General features: G+C 43.1%; 1 protein-coding gene across 2 annotated transcripts in view; it reads left to right on the forward strand.

Annotated features, from left to right (window-relative positions):
- Window positions 1-10,035: 10,035 nt before the first annotated feature.
- GTF2IRD1 (GTF2I repeat domain containing 1) overlaps window positions 10,036-21,487 on the forward strand; it is a 157,898-nt gene continuing 146,446 nt past the window's right edge. The window contains exon 1 of one of the 2 annotated variants that reach the window (XM_068268532.1): window positions 10,036-10,364. The gene's annotated coding sequence lies outside the window, so the exon portion shown is untranslated. Of the gene's footprint in view, window positions 10,365-10,511; window positions 10,614-21,487 lie in introns of those variants that run through there. The other variant, XM_068268533.1, reaches the window with a different exon arrangement.

Here is a 21,487-nt window from a genome sequence, read left to right on the forward strand (position 1 = left end):
CTGCCCCCTTCAGGCTAATTATTCCCTCGCTGTCCTCCTCTACCACCTGGATCTTATGCTATGGGTCCAGGTACTTAAGTACGTGCGCATGCACACACTCTGCCACTGGGAGCGTACTACACCTGCGCAGCATTATTGCGCAGGTGCAGAATGCTCCTGGCTGTGGAAGTGGCACATGGCCAGACTGCGCATAGCAAAAGATCCAGGTGGCGGAGGAGGACAGTGAGGGAATGATTCACCTCTAGGGGGCTGGAGGAAGCCCCAGGTATGTATAAAACTTTACTTTTCATCCATCTCAGGTACCCTTTAATTCGTAGTCACCAAACCAAATTTTAACAACATATCAAATTATTTGATTTCATGAGCAAAGAGAGTGCATAAATTTGCATAAACCAGCATCAGCGCAGAATTACTTGCATCTCATTGACCATCTCTATTAGTGACACGGCTACACATCAGGCTTTATTCTTACAGCATAGATGTTATTTAGTATATATAAGAGATTCCTGTGTACACATCATATATACTGTACAGTCACAATCAGATATGTGTATCTGACTTTAAAAATACGAGGACTGCTTTATTGAAGCAGCACAAGTAACTATTTTTTGATTGGTTTATTTCATTTTTATGTACTAAACAGAGCTATTACTGTATATATAAATAATTTATGATGACTATTATCTGAGAAATAGAATATTTTATCATATTGTCTATTTTAATTACAGTTTAAATTCATTAGGAGTCGGAGCCGGTGCATTTTTCCCCGACTCCGACTCCAGGTACCCAAAATTGCTCCGACTCCATGACTCCGACTCCACAGCCCTGCTGAAAACGTTTTCAAAATGCACAACCTGCAGAACAACTGATCAGTTTAAACTTATCACATTTTCAGCATTCAGTGTAAAGCATTTTTCACCCATGACTGCCAGCCTATCCATAACTCAAACATAATTGTTAAACTTGCAGATGATACAACTGTCATTGGGCTTATATCAGACAATGAAGAAGCTGCTGACAAGGAAGAAGTTAGGAACCTGATTGCATCATGTGACATTAACCACCTGTTATTAGATACAATAAAGACCAAAGAAGTTATTGTGGACTTCAGGACCATCAAAAAGACCAATCACATACCGATAATGATTAACGTGTAGGCTATGGAGAGAGTTTCCAGCTTTAAGTTTTTGGGAGACACTATCACAGAGGACCTGTCCTGGGCTGGCAACACTTTTGCTGTAATTGGCAAAGCACAACAATGCCTATAACTTTTGAGAAAGCTAAGGGGCGCTAACCTTCCACAGAAGCTGCTGGTCAATTTCTACAGATGCACTGTCTTTACCACCTGCATGCCAGCCTGGTACAACAGCTGCACCAAGGCTGGTAGAAAAGCCATTATCGGCACTGAACTACCATCTCTTGAACTCTTGTATAAGACTCACTGTATGAGAAGGGCCAATAATATTTTCAAGGACAACACTCCGGAAATGCCTTGTTTGATCTTGTTCCATCAGGTAAAGGTTTTAATCCACAATCCACATCCACACAAACAGACTGAAAAACAGCTTTTTCCCATCTGCCATAAACTTGTTAAACTCTGACTCTTCTCTGAAATAATTAACACTGTGTACAAATTGTTTAAATATTTGAAATACCTGGCATAACTGTATAATTCCTCAATTTCCACCTTTGTTACTATCACTATGTTCTGTATATGCACTGTGGGGCTGTCATGAAAAGTAATTTTGTTGTGTTACAATAAAGTGCTTGAATCTTAAAAACTACTTCATTTCAAGGTCATAAGAACACCAACTGCATCCCCACAGACCAGCTCATGCATTTCAGACCTCTTACAGGTCCTTAATCATAGCTGCAGGACTAAGGCTCTGCAAATGGTCAGAAATGCGTCAGTCTGTTTGTGGGGATGTAGCGTGCCTTGCCTTCAGCAAGGTTTAATACAATTATTCCCCCTTCTATTTACCTGTTCTGTTCTTTGATAACAGACCTCTGTAAGCCTCCTCCATAGCTTATTGCTTATTTCTGCTACACTGCATCCTGCTAATTCAGTTTCCCTTATGGATTAAGTCTATCTATATTAGTTTTAATCTGGTTAGAAGGCTTTTTTTTTTTCAAACGCTTTGATTTTCAGAGAATTCGAAGGGTCTATCTATTCCTTCTCCAATTTGCTGGTTCACAGCCTGGGCACACTTTTGCACTGATTTTGTGTTGATTTTAGCAAGTTTTCTGCTAGGAGAAACATTTTCATGCTCTCTTCAAAAAAGTTTTCAGCCCTTTCAAATTGATAAAGAATCAAAAAGTAGTTAAAAAAGTAGACTCAAAATTATTTTAAATATTTTGTTGCTTGCTGGTGGTTTAAAAAGCATTTTATGTCAAGGCGTAAACATCATTTAGGAGAAAACTCGGAAAAAAAAGTTAATTGCATATGGGCCAATGAGATTGATTCACAAAAGAGCGCTGCTCCAGCAGCCCTCGTTCAAAAACAACTTGCCGCTGTTTTGCAGGCTACGCTCTCTCTTGCAGCATAGCATGTCTTACTTAGTTACGCACATTGTTTACATAGCAACGCACATTCGGCAGCTGCTCTGAAGTATCGCAACCGCGATACTTCACTAGTGCAGTCGCTACTACGTTAATTAACATAGTAGCGGCTGCACTTAAATCATGCCCAATGTGAGATATGCAAGGACATCAGACGGTGCATAGACAGCACTATCTTATGCATTGTGCTCTTATGAACTTGAGTTTGAACAATGCAGTTCTGCATGCATTTCTGTGCTCAATGCAGTGCTGTCTCTCTGTAATTGAATGGGGTGTGTGTTACAATCAGGGGCGTAGCAATAGGGGGTGCAGAGGTAGCGACCGCATCGGGGCCCTTGGGCCAGAGGGGCCCCGGAGAGCCCTCCCTCAACTACAGTATTAGCTCTCTATTGGTCCTGTGCTCATGATAATCCCTTCTATAGATACTTTGAATAGTGGTAATCATTAACAAGCTGCTCCCCCATCCCCTTCTTGCACCTCTGACACTGTAGTGGCCATTGGTGGGTTTTGGTGCGCCGCATCAATTGTTATGTATAGAGTGCTTGGGGGCCCCATTGTAAAACTTGCATCGGGGCCCACAGCTCCTTAGCTACGCCACTGGTTACAATGCAGAGCAATGCAGGTGCTGTGGGTTTCTGTCAGGTTGGGTGCACACATAGCAGAAACGCTAGCGTTGCGTAAAACGCTGCATTCTATGCAGCAATGTTAGTCAATAAGATGCAGAAAAAAATTACAGTATGCGTTTTTAGAATGCTGGTTTTGTTGCATATTATGCAGGAACGCTGCCAAAATGCACATAATGAAAGTCTATGGTGACGCAGATGCATAGCGTTTTAATGCATTTTCCATGCTTTTTATATGCGCTTTTTCCCAAAAAATATTTTTTTTTTGCTGTATTTCCATTTCATGTTGTCTTCCAAGTGATTTGCATAAATGGAAATATAAAAGCACATGGAAAACGCATCGCAAAGGCAAACGCATCACAAACGCAGTAAAAACACACACAACATTAACATAAAACATGACATAGAATGCAACCTTTCATGCTATGTCATATGTGAACCCAGCCTTACACACAAGGCCCATATGCAATTCACTTTTTCACCTTGGTGATATTTTTACAACTTGTCATAAAATGCCTTTTAAGTCACCAGCAAGCAATAAAATACTCAAAATAAATTGGATAGCACTTCTTCATCAACTTTTGGGTACTTTTTAAATTGTAAAATGCTGAAAATGTGATTTACAGAGAGGATGAAAATTATCTCCTAGGAGATAACTCAGGTGAAAAAATGAATTGCATATGGGCCACGGGCACAGCACAGGTACATAGGAGTGGCGGGGTACAGCACAGGTACATGAAAGTGGCAGGGTACAGCACAGGTACAAAGGAGGAGCAGGATACAGCACAGGTACATAGGAGTGGCGGGGTACAGCACAGGTACATGAAAGTGGCAGGGTACAGCACAGGTACAAAGGAGGAGCAGGGTACAGCCCAGGTACATAGGAGGGGTAGGGTACAGCACAGGTACATGGGAGGGGCAGGGTACAGCACAGATACATGGGAGGGGCAGGGTACAGCACAGGTACATGGGAGGGGCAGGGCACAGCACAGATACATGGGAGGGGCAGGGTACAGCACAGGTACATGGGAGGGGCAGGGTACAGAACAGATACATGGGATGGGCAGGGTACAGCACAGGTACATGGGAGGTGCAGGGTACAGCACAGGTACATAGGAGGAGCAGGGTACAGCACAGGCACATAAGAGTGGCAGGGTACAGCACAGGCACATGGAAGAGGCAGTGTACAGCACAGGCACATGGAAGGGTCAGGATACAGCACAGGTACATAGGAAGAGCAGGGTACAGCACAGGTACATAGGAGGGGCAGGGTACAGCACAGGCACATGGAAGGGGCAGGGTATCGCACAGGTACATAGGAATGGAAAGGTACAGCACAGGTAGATAGGAGTGGCAGAGTACAGCACAGGCACATGAAAGTGTCAGAGTACAGCACAGGTACAAAAGAGGAGTAGGGTACAGCACAGGCACATGGAAGGGGCAGGATACAGCACAGGTACATAGGAGAGGCAGGGTACAGCACAGGCACATGGAAGGGGAAGGGTACAGCACAGGTACATAGGAGGAGCAGGATACAGCACAGGTACATAGGAGTGGTGGGGTACAGCACAGGCACATGAAAGTGGCAGGGTACAGCACAGGTACAAAGGAGGAGCAGGGTACAGCCCAGGTACATAGGATGGGCAGGGTACAGCACAGGTACATAGGAGGAGCAGGGTACAGCACAGGTACATAGGAGTTGGGGGGGGGGGTACAGCACAAGCACATGAAAGTGGCAGGGTACAGCACAGGTACATAGGAGGAGCAGGGTACAGCACAGGTACATAGGAGTTGGGGGGGGGGGGGGTACAGCACAAGCACATGAAAGTGGCAGGGTACAGCACAGGTACATAGGAGGAGCAGGGTACAGCACAGGTAGATAGGAGGGGCAGGGTGCACTACAGGCACATGAAAGGGGCAGGGTACAGTTCAGGTACATAGGACGGGCACGGTACAGCTCAGGTACAAAGGAGGAGCAGGGTACAGCCCAGGTACATAGGAGGGGTAGGGTACAGCAGAGGTACAAAGGAGGAGCAGGGTACAGCACAGGTAAATAGGAGGGGCAGGGTACAGCACAGGTACATAGGAGGGGCAGGGTACAGCACAGGTACAAAGGAGGAGCAGGGTACAGCACAGGTAAATAGGAGGGGCAGGGTACAGCACAGGTAAATAGGAGGGGCAGGGTCCAGCACAGGTAGATAGGAGGGGCAGTGTACAGCACAGGTAGATAGGAGTGACAAGGTACAGCACAGGCACATGGAAGGGGCAGGGTATCACACAGGTACATAGGAATGGAAAGGTACAGCACAGGTACATAGGAGTGGCAGAGTACAGCACAGGCACATGAAAGTGTCAGAGTACAGCACAGGTACAAAAGAGGAGTAGGGTACAGCACAGGTACATGGGAGGGGCAGGGTACAGCACAGGTACATGGGAGGGGCAGGGTACAGCACAGGTACATAGGAGGGGCAGGGTACAGCACAGGTATATAGGAGGGGCAGGGTACAGCACAGGTACATAGTACGGGCATTGTACAGCACAGGTACATGGGAGGGGCAGGGTACAGTACAGGTACATGGGAGGGGCAGGGTACAGCAAAGGTAGATAGGAGGGACAGGGTACAGCACAGGTACATGGGAGGGGCAGGGTACAGCACAGGTACATGGGAGGGGCAGGGTACAGCACAGGTACATAGGAGGGGCAGGGTACAGCACAGGTATATAGGAGGGGCAGGGTACAGCACAGGTACATAGTACGGGCATTGTACAGCACAGGTACATGGGAGGGGCAGGGTACAGTACAGGTACATGGGAGGGGCAGGGTACAGCAAAGGTAGATAGGAGGGACAGGGTACAGCACAGGTACATGGGAGGGGCAGGGTACAGCACAGGTACATGGGAGGGGCAGGGTACAGCACAGGTGCAAAGGAGGAGTAGGGTACAGCACAGGTATATAGGAGGGGCAGGGTACAGCACAGGTATATAGGAGGGGCAGGGTACAACACAGGTACCCAGAAAGACACAAGAGACGGCACACCACTGGCTGCAAACAATTTTGCTGTATTGGAACAAGTACACTACATGTTACGGATATTACATCCTTCCTCAGGTGTTAAACAGCAAATGAAACATACATACACCATTATATATCATCAGGAGGGCAACCACACCCATCATGGCTAACTCCACCCTCTCCCATAATCACCAATGTCCATCCCTAGAAAAAGTCCTCACGGTCATATGGCACTCCAACAGGCTACCAATAAAACATAAAAGGGACTGACCGTCATCCAGGCACTTCCTACAATGGACTGCCACTACTCCACCTAAAATTGACATGCAATAAATAGATAACATGTATAAACTGGCAACATTAAATTAGCATCTAAGAATCATACAGTGTAGAGTTATAATTCAGTATACCAACATCTCTTTATAAAAAACATTTGAGAGGTAACTTCTCGTTCATACCCCTCGGGGCTACTACATCCAACATGTGTATCCATCTGGATTCTTTTTGTTTCAGTAGTTTCTCTAAATCACCCCCTCTATTAGATGGGTTTAGTGACTCCAAAACACACCATCTCAGCTGTGCTGCACTGTGTCCCAGAGTAGCAAAGTGTCTCGCTACCGAGGTGTCATAGTTCTTTCGTTCACCCTCAGCAAATTTGCTGATGGCCCTCTTATGTTCCTGTATCCTCGTCCTCACTGCTCTGGTGGTCTCTCCAACATACATTAGCCCGCAAGGGCATTTAAGCCCATAAATAGCCCAGGGTGTAGAACAATAATGTCTTCCTTTGATAGTAATTTTGCGCCCAGTGTGTGGGTGACAAACAGCCTCACCTTTAATGATGCCACTGCACACATTGCAATTGAGACACGGATGTGTCCCTGTTTTGCCTGTGCTCGCCTCCTCCCTCCTGGGGGAAGTGTCAGTGTATCCACACAATTCCCATAAGGAACTCGACCCTCAGCGGATGCTTATCCAACGATGATCATTTATTAAAGTGTTACACGAGTATACACAGCATATCACTTCCAGCACAACTTTTCGGGCGAGCACTTGACAAAGGGCACTTCGCCCGAAACGTTGTGCTGAGGGTCGAGTTCCTTATGGGAATTGTGTGGATTGACTGGATTTTTGGAGGATTGGTGACTCTTCCAGCCATAGGAACTCCCCACAACACTTACCATTGCCTGAAGCCCGCAGACACCCCTGTGCACACTATTGACTTGGAAGTGTCAGTGTGCCTGACACTATCCTGAATGGTCCTACCCCTTCTAATCGAAAATATGGGCTCCTCCTTAAATAGTGCCCCAATCTCTTTAGGAGGTTATGAGGTTTCCAAAATTGAGTGTACTTGTTCCAATACAGCAAAATTGTTTGCAGCCAGTGGTGTGCCGTCTCTTGTGTCTTTCTGGGTATTACCTAAAGCCGTTGGAGCGATCCGGCTGGGACAAGGCACCGGCTTAAGTTACAGGTTTGTTTGTCCTGCTACACGCGCTCTCCAGGCATCTACAGTGTGTGGATACAACACAGGTACATAGAACGGGCATTGTACAGCACAGGTACATGGGTGGGGAAGGGTACAGCACAGGTACATAGGATGGGCAGGGTACAACACAAATGAATGGGAGGAGGAATTAAAAATAATTGCAGTTCATTTGTACTATGAAATTTAGCTACTGTTGGAAATGAGAATGTGTGGCATCACTGCATTTAAAGCTCAGTTAAAAAATAATGTGAGGTATTAGTAATTATAATAGCTTTTCTCCTTCTGTGTCACTTTAAAACATTCAAAAAAATGTTTCATATTCCTAAGGGCCCTTTTACACTGCTTTAGTATGCGTTAGTACGCGTTGGTACACGTTTTTACATAGCAGCGCATTGTAAAAAGATTTCAGTTAAATACATTAAGTGGAAACTGTGCCATAGGAAAATATGGACATTACTTTGAAAATCAGTTTTCTTTCAGTTTTAACACGGGGCCTAACAGTTCTCCAACCACCTCACAAATGGCTGTTTTAATTCATCTCCGTTTTCTGACTGGAAATAAAATTGCTGTTGCTTAAAAATGATTAGTTTTAAGCAGTGTGCATATGGTGCAGAAAGCCAACAGTTAATATTTCAAATTCTTTGCATTCTTTGAGAATTGAGCCCTAAGATTCTGCAATGCACTGATATATATACACACAGCACAAACTGTAGGCCTAGTTCACATTATAAATCGTCAGCACAATCGCAAGTGATGAGTGCTTTTTTTAGCGCTTTTCAAAGCGATTTTTCCAGCCTTTTTTGAGCGATTTGTGATTTTGTAAAATGCTTTTGTAAACACTTTTCTTTGGAGATCAGCGCATTTTTTTCTGCAGACAATCCGGAAGTAAACCCTTTGACCTCTTTTTATAATTGGTTGTGATGGATAGAAAGTACAGATTGGTTTGTTTTTTACGACATTTATTTCCAAACTCATTTATCTAATCATTTGGGAGATTCTTCACTGAAAATTGCACCATTAGTGGGCAAATTTACAGGTAATACAAATTGACAGAAATTAATAGGCACAGGCTTCGGCCCAGACTAGACGGATCACACTGGATAAAAACTGTCAGTTGCATAGCTGAATATTAACTCTTTCAGGCAGAGAAAAAAGGCACTGTACATACACATGTCTATCTCATCCTGTCACATTTCACGTAAGCTTCCCTTTAAGGAAGATTTCCAGGTAAAGACAAATGGCTGCTCCCACTTTCCTTTATACAGTACCATGCACATGGACACAGATAGGAGGTGTCACAATTGCAAGCTGTTAAAAGACTGCAAAGTCCAGGTAGCAGCAACTGCCATCTACTACATACAGTATATCGCTATGGAGTACTGGAATCATGCATGAAGGTCACTACAGACGTAATAATATGAGAGTGGCTAGATGCCTGGTTTGTTCAACTGCATCATAATCACTGATTTCCATATGCCTGAAAAAACACCACATGCAGTTTGAAAAATGGTACATGTAAACAAGGCCTAGAGGTTCAGTTCTGACTGATGGTATGCCTTGACTGTATCACATTTTTTTCACAGATGGGCTGCATACTACTACTATTTCTAGTCCTGATAATAATAGATTTTACAATTCTGGCATGTTATGTTGTGCTTTGACTGTTTAACCAGTATAAGGCACAGAAGGGCTATATATACCACTACTATTATTAATAATAATAGACTAATTACTGCAACAATCAAGTGTCATGTGATATGCTGTAGTATGAACGTATAACCAGTATAATCTGCACATACATGGATTGTGTCCTACTGCTACTACAACTGCATCACTGCAACAAGAGACGCACATCTGATCTGCCAGCTATAATGCTGTGCTGTGACTGTATAGCCACTATATTCTGCTTCACAGAAGGGTTTTATATAACTATTGTGAGTAATTACAGGAGAAAAACGAAATAGTAAACAGACAAACAGTAGCAGTAGGAGCAGCAGAGCCTTGCCTGGCTAGTGTATGCAGCTGCACCCAGCCCAGTAATCTGTAATCTGACAGCACACATCCTGGCTGCCTTGTGTGAAACAAATGCTCGTTCTGCACTGCTGCTCACAATGTAAAGCGTAATCTTCAATCTGCAGCCAGCTCGCTAGTCTATAATAATAGTGCTGTGACAGAGGAGCAGCGCAAATCTCATTCCACCTATCCCCTTTCTTCTTTCTGTCTTCTGGGTTTTTTTCCTCTTTCCTCCTTGAAGCTGGTTTGTTAATCCTGTATGTAAATTACAGCCAATAGATGTTGTTGTTGAGCAGGGCTGGGATTAGAGACGGGGCGAATGGCTTTCAATCTTACTGGGATTATAGAACAAAGGGACTCCCTGCAACACACACACACACAGGCACACAAAAAGGGATTTTTATTTTGGGAGGAGGGGGTGGGAACGGATCTCCCCCCTTCAGCTCCACAGCCCTCTCTGCAGACAGGAGGAAAGGGGGCTGATTGAAGACAGATCCATATCTCCTGGCACTGCGGATCGGGGGAGATTGGTGCTGATCTGTGAATAATTACAAGTCCCCTGTACAGCAGCACCAGAGCCCTGCTCTCCCTTTATCTCCTGGAGGAGCTCCTCATCTGGGCTGCTAGAGGCGGCTCGGGGAAGATCTCTCACAGAACTACGAGGACCTCTTTTGGTAAGAAAAAGGGAAACTTTGTGGTTTCCTGCAGCATTTTCTGTGTGATGATGTCTTGTGGTGTGAGGCTGGAGGAGGCAGCAGCACATTGTCCACACGTGACTCGGGGAGGTCCGGGCTCGCTGGCTTGTCATGTTCCCCGGCTCCCCGTCTGCCTGTCTGCTCTATTTATACACACTGGCTGCAGGAAGACTGGAAGAGGGAAGGGATTGTCTGTGTGTGTGATTTGTGATATGAAACTTCAATGAGGTCAGAATGTGGGTGTGTATTTGTGTATATGTCTCTCTTTTTTTTCTTCCCTTCATATTTTTATATCCAGACAAGTGAGCTGGTTTATAGTGGAGCAGTGCTGTCTCCTCCCACTCTTGGCTGTCACTTTTCATCTCTCTGTGCTTCCCTCTTGTCTCTCTGTTACAATGTTTCTCAATATTGTTACATCATGTTCCCCTCTGTTTGTACATCAAGTGCCCCATTCACATGTGAGGAGTACTCTACAGTTTTGTGTTAAAGCCTTTCTAACATTGCTTTATGTTTTATTGAATTAACCAAAATACTTATGCTGTATTGATATACGATTTATCTATTTGTTTTCCTATTAAAACTAACTGATGGATTGTCACAAGCTGAAGTGCCCACTGTGCTTAGAATAAGTACCTCCTGGCATGCTGAGAGGCCGCTCGCCTCTATTACAACCTGGGAGGCTACACTAATGGCCTATTTATACAGACAAGTTATTATGATATACAGTACACAGAACACCAACTAATGGAAATGGATCCTATTTTACATAACAACAGGTTAGAGTAGTTGAAACAGTGGATATGGGAATTCTCATTGCCTTATGTTAGATACTTATCTTCTCAGTTTGCATTGTTCAAGATGAACTCCAGACTAATATAAAAAAACACACAATTTAATGCATTTTTGCATCCATGAAGAATGATTCAATTCTTTGTTGTAAATATTAGTAGCTAATTCTGTCTCTGGCTTCATGTATGTCCATGCGCAATACATTCAGTTTAGGAGGGCAGTTCTGTGATTTAGCGGTGCTTATTATAGGAAAGCTTGGTGTAATTGCCTTCTTAAAATTAAGGCTGTTATGGTGCTTAAAAATGCTAGTGTGACCCTAGTCACAGTGGGATGTTGCGTCGCGTTCCCTGTAACAGGAACGCAATGGAAATAAAAAGTCATACTGCACATTACGGCCTCATTGCGCCAAATACACTAAAGCATACAGTCAATGAAAAATATGCTTCACTGTACCTGTTAACATGTGCAGTTTTGTGGTAAAGGAATATAAGCGCAATACCATACCGCATGAGTTGCTTCACACCGCAACTCCCCACTTTGAAAGACTAACAGTAAGGTTTCTTATACACTTATACACTTTTCCAATTCTGTTGTGATTATTCTTCAATCTGCAATGTTTCTGAAATGTTGCATCACACCTTGACGGTACAGTGCGGCTATACAGTGCATACACGGAGTGGCCAAAAAGTTAAAGACGCCTTCTAATAAGCAGTTGGTCCACTTTTAACTCTGATCACAGCCAATATTCTTGGCATGGACTCAACAAGATGCTGATACTGTTGCTGAGGAATGTTGGCCTATGCTGGCATAATGGCAGCTCTAAGTTGGGTCAGATTGGATGGTGGCATTTCTAACCTTTGAAGTGATCTTTTGACTTTGTCCCACAAATGCTCAATAAGTTTGAGGTCCGGGACTGAGCGGGCCATGGAAGCAGGATAAATTCTGATTGATGTTCCTCAAACCAATTTGAAACCAATCGAGCACGGGCCCACAACAGGCATCTTTTTCTATTCTATGACTCTCTTGATGGTCTCCTGCTGCTAAAGCCCATCCTATGAAAAGTCCATCTTGTAGTGCTTTGGGATATGCTTTGTGATGCACTTGCATTGAATTCAGCTGTAATTTGTCGTGTTGTTGCAGACCACACAAGCTACTCGCCTTTCACATCTCTCGTTCACCAGCCTTTTTTGACCAGAATAGTCCTTATCACTTGAGGTTTTTTCTCAACTGCCACTCTCTAAACACCCAAAATACTGTTGGGCAATAAAATCCTAAAAGAGTCATTGCTTCAGAGATGCTAGCATTAGCTTTTCTTGCACTAACGATCATCCCTCGTTCAAAGTCACTTAAATCTTTCATCTTACCCATTTTGACATTAACTTCCGTGATAACTATGTTGTGCGAAGCTGAGTGTTCCTTACATAAGCAACTCTGAGTTTTTACGTCACTGTTGGACTGGTTTACTTTTAAATAAGTGGTGTCTCTACTTTTTTGCTCAATCAGTGTCACAGTACCATTCAGGTATGCCTCGCATCTAATATTTATGTGCACCTGGTACTGTTAACGTTACTGCCATACTTTTTATGCCCCTACGCCAATTATGTTGTGGCTCCCCTTACTTGTGCAGCCCTGCCCCTCCCATTCCATGGTCAGACCCTCTCCCATGTGTATTTCCTATGTACAGCACCCCCTTTCTTTCATGAACAGCTCCCTTGAGCATCAGTTTCCCTTTTTCATGTGTTGATGCCCATTTCAGCTTCTTCTTTCATATGTAGCAACCAGTCTTTCATGTTCAGGTGCCCCCCGGGCTTCAGCCAACCAAGGCCTCTTCCTTTGTGGCCTTTGCCAAAATTGAGCCCTGGTTACTGCGTTGGTGCCTGCCATGCCATGCTGCGATCAGTGTGCTAGCCCAATAGGACTATCATTGCTTCTGCACTGGGATGCAACAATTTTGTGCAATGTAATGCAAAGGCCAAAGTGCGAAGGAACCAGAAAGAAGCTAAACATAAACCTGGTTATTTCCATTGGGCTCTATGGCAGGACTGTCAAGACAAGACACAGAACATTTATATCATGCTTTTCTCCTAGCAGACTCAAAGCGCCTCATTTACAAGACTGTCTGCACAAATGTAAACATATTTTGAAGGCAATGTACTGGAGATTTGCTATAGTTTAGCTATGCTTGCCTAGGGTTCAGCTTCAGATAAACCAGGTTATGTACACTCTGTCCTGCTGCCTCACACCATTGTACTGCCACAATTATTGATCTAGTATAGCTATGTGGAAGCAGTAACCTTGCACTTTGCAATGACTACACTTTATACAGTTTACTTTTTCCTGGCTATTGTGTATATGCAAAATGCTGTATTTGTGTGGAAATTGCTTGTACCCTTGAAATGCAATAGGAGAATGCATTGACTAAGGAATTAATCTCAGAGTGGAGGATGTAACAAGATGCTCTGGAGACATGGATGACTGGTGAAGTTCATTAAAATGCAGGAATATTTTATCCAGGTCTCAGGCTGTAGTGGCCACCTCGGCATTGCATAATAGGCTCTGGAGTTGAACTGTTACAGGGGACAGGTATAGTACGGTAAGATAATGCTCCATATCTCAAAGCAGCACATTTATTGTGTGTATTCTGTAATATGATGGGTTTACTATGACATCTCCAAATGGGATATCAGAATCGATCCAGCAGACCTAGACTGGATTTTTTAATTGTCGGCAAATGACTACAAATCTCGCCTGGGTCATATTAAATCATGGCGTTGGAAGATAAAAGTTTAGTAAATTAGCAGTAGTGTGATAACCTCATGCAGCTGCCCCAAGTGAAAACCTTTTCATTTTAAGAATAACTCAGGTTGACCTAGATTCATAAAAAAAATGCTGTGTATAGAGATATAATCTCTCAGCCTCTGATTCATAAAGTTACTACCAACCCTGACTATGATCTGATATGACCCAAGGGGGGGGGGTGCAAACTATAACCATTTTATAGTGAACAACACAGCCATTTCATCAATTCAGTGCAGGTACTGTCCCCCAGTAAGTTAGGCCCGGTATGTTATGTAATATGTCCCATGGTAAGACCTCTTTCACAGGTAGGACGTTGCGTTTTGATGCAACGTTAAAGTCGCAGCGTAAATTACAACGCAATGCCCCCAAAAAGTTGCAACGCAACTTCATGCCCCATTATTGTCGCATACAGTAGAGCATACAGGTAATGAAAAGTATACTTCCATGTCATTACTGAGCATGTGCAAACAGTCCAACGCAGCTAATAACGTGTATAACTCACTGCATGCAGCACTTTCTAATAATGTTACACACAAACGCAACGTGTGCACTGTGAATGTCGCACAGACTTAGTATTGCTGTGCGTTAGTCTGCATTGAAACATTTTGTAACGTGCAACTTTAATGTCGCACTGTGAAAGAGGCCTTAATGTTGCTGCACACAGGCATGATACTGTACTTGCTTTTGTGGACATAATAGTTGCTACATCAGCTCAAGACAAATGTATTGCTAGATTTGCATAATTCTAATAAAAGTAAGATTGCTGGGCTGCCGTATGTGCCTCAGGTGCTAATATATCCTCACGCAAATAGCCTGTGACTTTACACTATTATGTCAGGTGTCATAATACATACATTGTATCTTGTATTTGCACTTATATGAGTGCTTGTTTACAACTAAGCCAAATACTGATGTATAAAGAACTTATGCTGGGTACACAGGATGTAAATTCCCATTCAATGGACAGGTAATCTGACAGGAAGTTGCATTGGGTGTACATGTCAAAAATGCTCCCAATTGATAACGGGATCGATTTTTCTGTGATAGCTTCGTCAATCAACACCGATATCGAACAGGAGCAGATCAGACATGACAGAAATAATCATCTGATTCCCGGTGATCGGATGGGAAACTGCGTCGTGTGTACCCAGAATAACAGACAGTCATAATCCTGTTCTGTTGTTCGGATTTTACAACACTAGACTGTGATTGGTTGGTTAACTTACAGCAAATCATCATGACACATTGAAATGATTTATTGGATAAGTGTACAGTAAGATTAACTCATATGGATACAGTGGTGTGACTGTGGAGTTTGTCAGATGGGAATTTGGTACATTTATGCAAGTGCTCAAAATGCTGGGAAAATGAGAAAATTACAAGAAAATGCTTTCTAATTCTCTCCAATATAGCTTATTCACACTTGGGCACTCACAAAAGACAATAAAACGCAGTGTGTGGCTCAATGGTTTTACCCGTGAGCTGCAAAGAATCTCACCAACTACCTGTATACATACTTATTTCCAGATAGGTTTTACTGGATCAGCAGGGAACATATTAGAATTTCAAAATGACATGATTTTTCTTGCAGCGAATATAAGTCATGATTCATTTATACCACTTTTCAAAGATCTGTTTTGATATGAAAGTCTTACTTCTCTGTGATCAGTATAAAAAAAGCAATAGAGCACATTTAGCCCTAGCAGTATGCTAGCATGCATTGCTGTATTTTTTAAGCGTCATGTCTTATCATGGATGGTCAATGAGATGCAAGTTTATGCAAATATATGCAGATTGAAAATGGAACAATGGAATTAAGACGAGGTGGGATTTGATATACAAAACTTGAACAATCCTGCCTCACTTCAGATTTTTTTGCATCTGATTGACCTTCCCTTCTCATATTTGTAGTGTCCTCAGTGTAAAGCCTGTCATACACAATTCAATCTGTAGTATATTAGGTAAACAATCAGTATTTTCCTGATATCATTCCTTTATCAGTTCTAGAGCTAATTTCAATGCTGAATAATTGCATTGGGGTGTCTAGAGTGACCCAATGCTGCAGGGGTGGGCAAGTGCTTTTGTAAGACATTGTTATTGGGGGTAAGGTCTGGGGCTATGTCCGTAAGTGTGGTTTGGGGTGCTCATTGCATAGATCATGATCTACTGTAATGCTGAATACACACGGTTCGTTCCCACATCGAATGTGCCGCTCGATTCCTGACAAATCGATTATTCCCAAACATTTCCGAGCGCATTTTGATGATTTTTAGGTCGATTGTCATGTAAAGTATGGCAAATCGACCTAACGATCCATCGAAACGCGAATCGGACATGTCGGAAATAAATGAATCGACGGAAATCGACTGCGGGAACGAACCGCGTGTATCCAGCATTAGATTGCAAAGGACTTTTGGGTAGATTCCACACTACCCACCTGAGTGATGTATGTGTTGTACTTTGTCTCTTTAACTTGGATGCGTTTGGCACTATATGCTGTCCTGAAGTTTTGCCCAACAGTGTAGAGTATTACGACGTTGCAAGTTAGAGAGCCATACATTAACAAGCATTATGCTGCTGATTACAATGTTGCTGGACGCTGAGTATGATATTGTAAGTATGATATTGTGACTCTATTTGGTAAAGCACTGTTCTATTTGGCTTATTATTATTATTGATTTATAGAGCACCAACATATTCTGTGGCGCTGTACAATGTAAGAAACAAACATGGGGTACAAAATAATACAGACAATGGAATACACCAATATAAAAAATACAGAGTTGTTACAACATACAGAATCAGTACAAAATACAGATTTGGTAATTACAGTGACAAAAGTAATATGAGTAAAATGTGTAACAAATTCCAAGACACAAAAGGGTAAGAAAACCCTGCCCTTGCAAGCTCACAGTCTTAAGGAATGGGGGAGGGGGGGTGGTAAAAGGTAGGGTAATATACAGTATTCATACCTAGAAGCAGTGTGGTTTAGGTTATCCAGTAGGAGTGCAACTTGGCCAGAGGTCAAAAGGGAAATGACACAAGGTAGAGTGTTTAAAGATATATTGGAGAGTGACGGATGTGTTGTGGAAGGGGATTCCAGAAAATACAAATATTGTATACGTGAATGTGAGGAGCTGATTCTAGAGGACAAAAGAAGCTCATGTGCAAATCTCAGATTTCGGTTGGTTGGTATCTGGAAACAAGTGGTAGATTAGGGTTTAAGGTGCCCATACACTCGTCAGATTGGCAGCAGATAGATAAGAAATGCATCTGACGATCTATCTGATGCGTTTTTAGAACATTTTTACCAGGATAGAATTCCAATAGATTTCAGTTTGAAATGTATTGAAATTCGATCTGATGGCATTTTTTTGCCATCAGATTTCCATTAAGGCCAATGCAAACTGATAAGCAATCTCATCAGATCGACCTAAATTTTCCACCCTGCAAGTTCGATGGAAATCCATCGAAATCGATCGAAATCGGCCGTCGATCGGTCGATTGGCCAACCGATTTGCAATCGATTGATCGATCGATCGATCGGGATCGATCGGTCGGCCAGAAAATCGGCTGAGTGTATGGGCTGCTTAAGAATTTTAACTGGATCCTCTGGTTAATTGGTAGCAAATGAGGACCCTGTGACATGCCTCTAATGCACATGTGTTGAACTCCAGGCCTGGAGGGCCAGATCCATGCCAGTGTTTAGGATGGACTGAGAAAGAAAGGAATGTGTTCTACCTGATGGACCACACCTTTCCTGATTCAGACCCATCAATTCATTTGAGCTGTATCAAAAATGTGTGAGGATCTCGGCCCTCGTAGGACCGGTTTGACATACCTGCTCTAATGAATTAGTGGCTTGTGGAAATCACTGATGGGCTGCTGCTGTGCATGTGCTACAGTAGTGGCTTGCATCTGTGAGTAGATTCCACCTGGTAGATTATTTTTAATTTGTGATTTTCAAAGTAGCTCCCAAGCTAGTGTGGGGACCTCTGATAAAGATGCACTGTGTGTTAGTTCGTGGGAGGAGCTGTATGGCATTTGAGCAAGGACAACATGAGTGCATATGGGGTGGCCAGCGAGAAGGTAGATTTAGACACAGTAGTTGCTTAGTACTACACATCGCTGTTTCGCAAGCATACCGTTTCCCTTCTCTTGACTGTTTTATTTTTGTTTAGCCTTCAGAAAGGGGTCTGTGTGAAATCTCTAAATGTTGGCTTTTTGCAATAAATTTATTAACTGAAATGAAGTGCTGATTGTGACACTGACTTTTCATATTTTGGATTTGGGTGGTGCCATCCATCCTTTGGTTAAGAGCACTAGCCAGGCTATCACACCGTAAATTGTGCAGAATTCACCTTAATCAACTGGCAGGGAAGAGCAGAAAGCAGCCTGGATGTATACATTTGAAAAAGGTAGAGGTTGAAAGTGGCGCAGGATAGCGGTAGTAGAATATCGGTAAATTTAAGGATATACTTTATTCAATTAGTAGAATATTGTTGATCTTACCAATATTATGCTATGACCTAACTTCTCCCTACTCTCACACAGAACCCTCTCCTGGTGGTGCCTAACACTTAACCCCCCTCGTGGTGCCTAACCCTTAATCCCCGGCTGGGCAGTTAACCTTAACCTCCCACCCCCCTCCTGCACCTAACCTTAACCCCCCCCCTTAAAATGCATCCTTTTTAGAAGGGCACCCGCTATAATAGCATGCAAGCATGCACAGGGGCCACCTGCTATGCGAACTGCAGCTACAAATAACGGGCGCTATAGTGGACGCCCTTTTAAAAAGGACATCGCCAGCTGTCTCTGAAGAAATGGAAGCATCCATGAAGCGGCTGTGAGGCCGGTATTCCTATGCAGATTACTCCTATTACTCCTATGTCTGTGCTGGTGTTGCATATTAAAAATCTCCTGAGCAATTGGATTGATGCCTCAGTTGCCGTTCTTCTTACAGTGTATGGACTTTTGTTGATCCATGAGAGCACACAAAGAATGAACAGGTTTTGTATAGTGCAGATTTGGGTCTCTCCCCGCACTATGGGCGTTTAACTGCTATGTGCTGAGAAGAGCCTGAAACGCAATCCTCTCTAGCTAGACCTGTACTATATTACACTGACATTTTGTGAACACACACAGATTTACTGTGGATCTAGTTCCATATGTTCCAGCATGAAAACCGTCCATGCTGCATTAATCTGCTCCGGCCACTGTTCTCTTCCTTGATGAGGTTTTCAATTAGCTTTATTAGGTGGTTATCATTGACAATGATCTTTATTGTTGAGGAGGAAAGATGAGGTTGTAATTTCATCCCAGGTTTCTTGTGACCAGACCACAGAAATGCCCTGAAAGCAATAAAGGCTTCAGAAAAGAGAAAGGTACTGATGAGAGGAAGTACAGAGCAGCTAGGAGCGCATTCACAATGAACATCCACTCACATATTGTATTTCTGCAAGTGCCAATTAAAGGGTGTTACAGAAGCTGTGAGCTTCAGCCTGAAAAAAATGCATTCATATAATAATCCGATGTCACAAACTGATTTGCTTTAATATATCATGAAAAATAAATCAGAACGACACAGATCTGCAAGCCTGTTAAACAGACATAAGAAATAGTGAATAGGTAATAAAGAATACATGGAGAAGTAGAAAATGTGATGAACATGAATAAGCCTCTAGAATGACTTTGCCTTATATATTAATATATTAATAACAATGTAGACTCAGAACACATTAGATCAAATATATCAATGAATATTATTATATATTGCCTCCTGACTTGGAATTAGCAGCATTGTGTAGTATTAGATTTCATCTTACAGTTAGCATATAGTTAACAGTGACTGTATTAAATGGTCACTACAAAAAAAAAATGTTTTGGTACTGCTGTTTGGACAATTGTATAAAGTGCTTGATGGGTCCCAATATAAAACTTGCACTGGGGCCCAGAGCTCCTTGGCTATACCACTGGCAGTGCTGTAGTAGGACTGGTAAATACGAGCTAACCTGACCCTCATACAGTGAACCTGGGAGCTGCCATGGCTGCGTTCCCACGGGAACTCCTGGACCTGGTCTGAGCAGTCAGCTTCTCCATAGGCTGTGCACGCTTGCAGATGTGCACAGTCCGGCATTCCCTTGGATGGGCGCACGGCCATTCACCCGTTCTGTGCATTCCAGTGGTGGTCCCATTCCCTTGGATGGGTGCACGGCCATACACCTGTTCTATGCACTCCAGTGGTGGTGTTAGCCGCTGGAATGCAACCTTCATTAAAAGTGACAGTGACCAACAGGTCACTCTCTTGTTTAAGCAGCAGAGGCTTCTGGAAATGTAGTTCTGGCCTGATTGGGCGGGTTAGGTTATATAGGTCTGCGTCCTCCAGAATCCCTCGCCTGTGATATCGAATAGTTGCCTTGTGCTACGTTGCTGGGTGTGATTTCTGTGGATTATCTGTATATTCCCTTTTGCCTGATCTTTGGACTGCATTATTGGATTGCCGCATGGACCGACCCTGTATCTAGTATTGACCTGCTCTTGTCTATTCCCTGGGACCTTCATTATCTGACCTCCTGTGTATGACTCCTGGTTTATTACTGGACTTGATTAGGATTACATTTTTGTACATCACTATCTCATCTCTCGATGCTTTCCACTATCCTGCCTGTTAGTATATGTCTAGTGTAGTTCTGGTGGTACTTTGGCCTTCCAGGCCTCAGTCTCAATACCTTATGCACTTAAAGGCCTGGGTGTAGCTGAGTGCTGAGACAACGTGAGCGGTCGTCTCTTGGTAGAGCAGGGACGTGCCGCATAAGATGAAGACTTCTGAAGAAATTGGGGCATTGAGACTGGAAGAAGGCCGGAGATCCGCCCAGCCTCACACTGTGATAATGTTCTTGGACTCACTGGATATTTAGTTACTGAACTGGAGCAAGTATGCAGCTAGTAAGGTAAAAAGAGCTTGAGCTCACTTCTTGCTTACTGCTGATTAGTGGTGTGACAGCAGGATCAGGATGACAGCCCAGATGTGTGCATGCTTATGCACAGTGTAGCACTTAGTTGCTTGTGTCCTTGTGTCACATTCACTTTAAAGAGAATCTGTACTGCTCCGATTTGTACAATAAAAAACATACCAATTGAGTCACTGTGATCTCCTGGATCCCTCTTTGCCATTTCCGTTGCTCCCTGCTGTGATCCTGGCTTTTAATCGCCAGTTTTAGGCAGTGTTTACAGACAAAAATCATGGCCGCTAACCAGGAAGTGATGTTTGTATGTTTGTATGTATGTATATATATATATATATATATATATATATATATATATATATATATATATATATATCATGTTACAGTATACTACAAGTTTTTATTACATAGTGAACTCCATTCAGGGATTCTCAGTTTCTCAGCATGGGAAGCTCCCTTCACCCTCAGACAAGCTGAAACTGAGAGCAGAGACCTGTCTGTGAGAGATAAACAAAGCACACACACAGAGCCTGCAGGGGATGTGGAGGG

The sequence above is a fragment of the Hyperolius riggenbachi genome, chromosome 2 (genome assembly GCF_040937935.1).
Source record: "Hyperolius riggenbachi isolate aHypRig1 chromosome 2, aHypRig1.pri, whole genome shotgun sequence".
Classification (NCBI taxonomy): Eukaryota; Metazoa; Chordata; class Amphibia; order Anura; family Hyperoliidae; genus Hyperolius; species Hyperolius riggenbachi.